The following is a 5,000-nucleotide window of genomic DNA, read 5'->3' as shown; positions in this document are numbered from 1 at the left end:
ACAAAGCAAATACATGTCCCTAGTACAGAACACTCTCCCGATAGAAATAAGTAAATAAATAGATAAATAAATAAACAAACAAACAATATATAAAATTATTGGACTAATGAAAATTAATAGATTAGTACAAAAATGAATAAACAAATAGCAAATTTGATGGAGTCTCCCGTCGGTCCGACGGATGAGTAGGCAGGCAGGCTTATCTGTCGGTGTGTGTCCTCATATGGGAGAAGAGGCCGATTCTGGATGCGCAGCACTTCCCACAGGTGTTACAAGGGAAAACGTCTCCAGAAGTTGAGCCCTGCTTCCTTCGCTCACGCTTCTCCTTAATGGCCAGCGTTCTCTTGATTTCAAACGTATCTATGCCACTAGAGCACAGCATCAATAACAAATATAATTAATGGACAAATGAAATGAATAAATTATTAAATGAATGAATAGATAAATAAATGAATAAACAAATAAATGAATGAAACAAAAACCGAATAAATGGATAAACAAAATAGAATAGAATAGAAAATAGAATGAAACCTTTTTTTTTTAAACAAGAAAGGGAAACGAAACGAAACGAAATAAAAACTTGAAGAACAAGAACAAGAACTTGAACAACACCGAAACCGTCACTGAGTCGTTGACACAAACTCAGCAGAAGGACAAGAAACTGCTTGTTTAACCACTGATGTCCACTTGATCTGGCAGGCCTATTATGCGTACTCACGTCCCCAACGGTCCACCCCCTCCCCCATCCCCCTTACCCCTCCCCATCCACCCCACCCCTCGCTCGCCTTCCCCACCCCCACCCTCCTCCCCCTCTGTCTTGACGGCAAGGGGTCTCGAGCGCAAGCGAGCTTTGTCATGCCTGAGGGGAAGATCCAATATTACGACGGTGACATTCTGTTCAAAGAGGTGTTTGTGTGTGTGTGTGTGTGTGTGTGCCCGGAACAACGTGTGCACTGTGCTTGTTCTCTGAAAAGTTCTGAACAAATAAATATCAAGAACAAAGGGGTGTGTGTGTGTGTGTGTGTGTGTGTGTGTGTGCGCCGCGGCGTGCACACACACACACACACACATACACACTGGCACACACACGGGGTTGCGATAACACGTACGCACGCACTGACGCACATACGGACGCACGGAAACACACACACACACACACACACACACACACACACACACACACACACACACACACACACACACACGTACGCTCTCGCTCTCTCTCTCTCTCTCTCTCTCGCACCCCCCCCCCCCCCCACACACACACACACACACACTCAAACATACATGCACACACACACACACACACACACACACACACATGGGGTCGCGATAACACGGACGCACGCACATTCACACACACATACGCACGCACGGGAACACACACACACACCCACGTACGTGCTCTCTCTCTCTCTCTCTCTCTCACACACACACACACACACACACACACACACACACACACACACACACACACACACACACACACACACACACACACACACACACACGTGTATGTGTGTCAAGATTTTATTTCATGATGGTAAATTGAATAAGCAACAACTGCTTTCTTACATCACCACTGAACACAAACGCTCGGACACAATTAACAATTACACCATGCCCACCCCACCCACATGCTCATGTTCCCTCATATAGTGCAAAATCCTTGCCAACACAAGCATATACAAAACATTTCACAATTAATAATACTTAGGAGTATTAGACTAACAGATCAAAATTTGTATTGCTGTTAATTATTTTCAATGAGGTGATTCTTCAGATTTTTCTAAAACACGTTTTTATTCACGATACTTTTCAGAGTGAGTGGGAGATTATTCCATAAATTTCCACCAGAATACAGAAAGCTGGATTTGTTAAGGTTGTTCCTTGGTCTGGGTATGCAGAGCATGAGGTTGTGTCTGTGTTCATTAGTTTTAAAAGTGTCTGCAATCTTTTTTGGAGCATTTCCATACATAACATTGTGCATTCAAACAGCTGGTACTTGTTTAAGTACAGCCTGTTGTGAAAAGATAATATTTTAAGTTGTTTATAGTCCATTGTGGTCAGAGAGATCGATTTTAACTCACTCAGTACGGCCAGTCCTCTCTTCTCCTCTGCACAGACCTCTCGGATGTCCAGTGGGTGTCTGAATGACCCAACATTTAGCTTCCGTCGTCAGAATTGTGGTATTCTTTGTCAACATTCACGTCTTCAGTATAAGAGCCTTCTTTTGCAATATTTTGATGATGGTAATTGGGGTGAAACGCTGTTAACGTCGTCTCTTTCGCCGTTCGTATGGAGAGAGTTAACATACTATCTTCAGTGCTCTTTTATACATACGGTGAATAAACTTCATGTTGAAGAGGCTTCAACTGTCCCTTAAAGTTGACGCATAATCGATTGCTGCGCAGAAGAACTTTCGTGAATGGACATTAAAGATCTTTCTTATGTTTGCTCAGTAGTTGAAGTATTCTATCAGAGAGACGTTTACTTAAGTACTTGTGTGTGTGTGTGTGTGTGTGTGTGTGTGTGTGTGTGTGTGTGTGTCAGTGTGCGTGCTAACTGATATCATGTATGTATGATTTACTCCAAGATACCTTTTAAAGGTTTCTGTCGTTGTTGTTCAGTTGTTGTTGTTGTTGTCTTCTGTGATTATTGATGACTGTACACAATGGGTCGCCCTTGGTTGACATCTAAAACATTTTATGTCTTTTATGTATACGTGTTGAATGACTGTGATTTTCATGCATTGTTTATCATTAGGTGTTTACACCACAAATGAATTTCTCTTGTTGAGATAATAAAGCACCCTGTATCCCGTATCTTCGGCTGTATCCCAACTGAATACACGTCAATGTACGTGCATGGATTGGAATTGCTTGTGCTTTCTGTTTCATTTTCAGTTTACACACATTAGCTGATGAAACAAGATGGTTACTGAAATGATGCAGGTACTAGTACATTATATGATGATTTATCCTTACATTTAAACGATGCGTTTACTGTTCTGCCGTGAAAAGAGAGTGTTTCTCAGTGCCGCTTTGCAACATGAAAAAACATCAACAGTGGTAAATGTCGGTAGATGTATACCAATCTGTGTATGCGCTCGTAAATGTGTGTGTGTGTGTGTGTGTGTGTGTGTGTGTGTGTGTGTGTGTGTGTGTGTGTGTGTGTGTGTGTGTGTGTGTGTGTGTGTGTGTGTGTTTGTGGCTGTGTGTGTGTGTCGGAAAGTGAGTGTGTGCCAGTGTGAGTGTGCCAGTGTGTGTTGTGTGAGAATGTGTGCCCCGGGTGTGTGGGTGTGTGTGTGTGTGCGTGTGTGTGTGTGTGTGTAGGTGTGTAGGTGTGTATGTTGTGAGAGAGGGAGAGGGAGAGAGAGAGACAGATAGACAGACAGACAGACATGTCAGACAGACAGACAGAGAGGGGGAGACACCGCTGAGACAGACAGACATACAGCCGACAGACAGAGAGACTCGGAGAGAAGAGAAAGACAGAGAGAGAGAGAGAGAGAGAGAGAGAGAGAGAGAGAGAGAGAGAGAGAGAGAGAGAGAGAGAGAGAGAGAGAGAGAGAGAGAGAGAGAGAGAGAGAGAGACTCCGCCGGGAGCCGAGCCAGAGAGAAAGCGTGAGACGGCGGAGAGAGAGACGGAGACCGAGACAGATAGAGAGCGCGCGCGCACGCGTGTGTGTTTGTTTCCAGATTTCGTCAAGTTAATTGAGACAGAGAGAGAATACATTTATTTTCTGAGGGTAATACAATAAGAAAAATAATACTGTTGTCAGCTTTTCAGTTGTCATTCAGCCCTCTAAGGGGAAACAGTAACATAAAGAAAGGGGGAAGCAATATATCAGTACAGCATGCATATCATAGTCATGGATATATGAATGGTAATTCAAGTCAAGTTGACATTTACAACGCTAGTAGAGGATAATAAGAGGAGAGAGATATAAGGGGACAGATAGAGAGAGAGAGATAGAGAGACTGAGAGAGAGAGTACAGTACAAAAAAAAAAGAAAATTAACATAGGACAAGATAATGATCAATCAATGAATAAGATGAGATGGAAAAAAAAAGAATTAAATTTTAAAAAAATAAATAAATAAACAAACAAACAAAAAAAGAAACACCAAATTAAATGAGGCTAAAATAAGCATGGACAAAGTGTTATGAAAACTTGAAAAACAGTAATAGAAATAACGCCATTTAAACAGTTGTGGGAGTGAGAGAAAGAGAGACTGCCAGAGACAGACAGATTGAGAGACAGACAGACAGACAGAACGCATGCGCGCGTGTGTTTCCATATTTCGTTTATTACGTTTCCATATTATTGTAACCTGTGACTCGTCGACCTCAGTGAGCGAACATCTTGACCTGAGGGGTGAAATGTCACAGGTCGTTTATCTTCATTTCGACAGTTTATAACAGAGCATCGGTGGTCTAGTGGTAGAATACTCGCCTGCCACGCGGGTGACCCGGGTTCGATTCCCGGTCGATGCAACTTTTTTTTTTTTTTTTTTTTCGATACACATGATTTGCTTTTTGTTTTATGCGTGAGAATTCATTTCGAACGTAAGATCCAGAAGAAAAAAATATTCGGCATGTTATGGTGCCGGCCGTCAGCGTCGTGCTAGGAATATAGAAATATTGATGACATACTAGCCGGCTATATCAGCATGATGTATTGGTGTTGTTGATGTTTGTATGCTTGGGGTTTTTTTGGTTTTTGGTTTTTTTGGGTTTTTTTGTTGTTGTTGTTATTGTTGTTCAGACCCCCCCCACCCCCCCCCCCCCCCCTTTTTTTTTTTTTTTTTTTTTTTTTTTTTTAGTGAGGGAAAAATCCTGTAACAATAACGTGTCTAGATGAATCACTGAGTAGCGATCTTAGCTGGGACACGCACATCAACCACCTGTGCAACAAAGCCAACAAGACCTTAGGCTTCCTGTGACCGCGACACATCAAAGTCAGCTCCAGGAAGACATGATCAAGGAAATGGCCTC

The 5,000-nt window shown here is 42.3% G+C and overlaps 1 protein-coding gene and 1 non-coding gene across 6 annotated transcripts in view; one reads left to right on the top strand and one right to left on the bottom strand.

Moving 5' to 3' along the window:
• The window catches only part of LOC143298360 (uncharacterized), an 88,276-nt gene that overhangs the window by 65,791 nt on the left and 17,485 nt on the right, over positions 1 to 5,000 (bottom strand). The window lies entirely within an intron of this gene.
• Trnag-gcc (transfer RNA glycine (anticodon GCC)) lies at positions 4,429 to 4,499 on the top strand. The gene has a single exon. It is a non-coding gene; the product is annotated as a tRNA-Gly (tRNA).

Source organism: Babylonia areolata, chromosome 23, assembly GCF_041734735.1.
Source record: "Babylonia areolata isolate BAREFJ2019XMU chromosome 23, ASM4173473v1, whole genome shotgun sequence".
In the NCBI taxonomy this organism is placed as follows: Eukaryota; Metazoa; Mollusca; class Gastropoda; order Neogastropoda; family Buccinidae; genus Babylonia; species Babylonia areolata.
The sequence above is the reverse complement of the archived record's forward strand: the minus strand, read 5'-3'. Positions and strand labels throughout refer to the sequence as shown.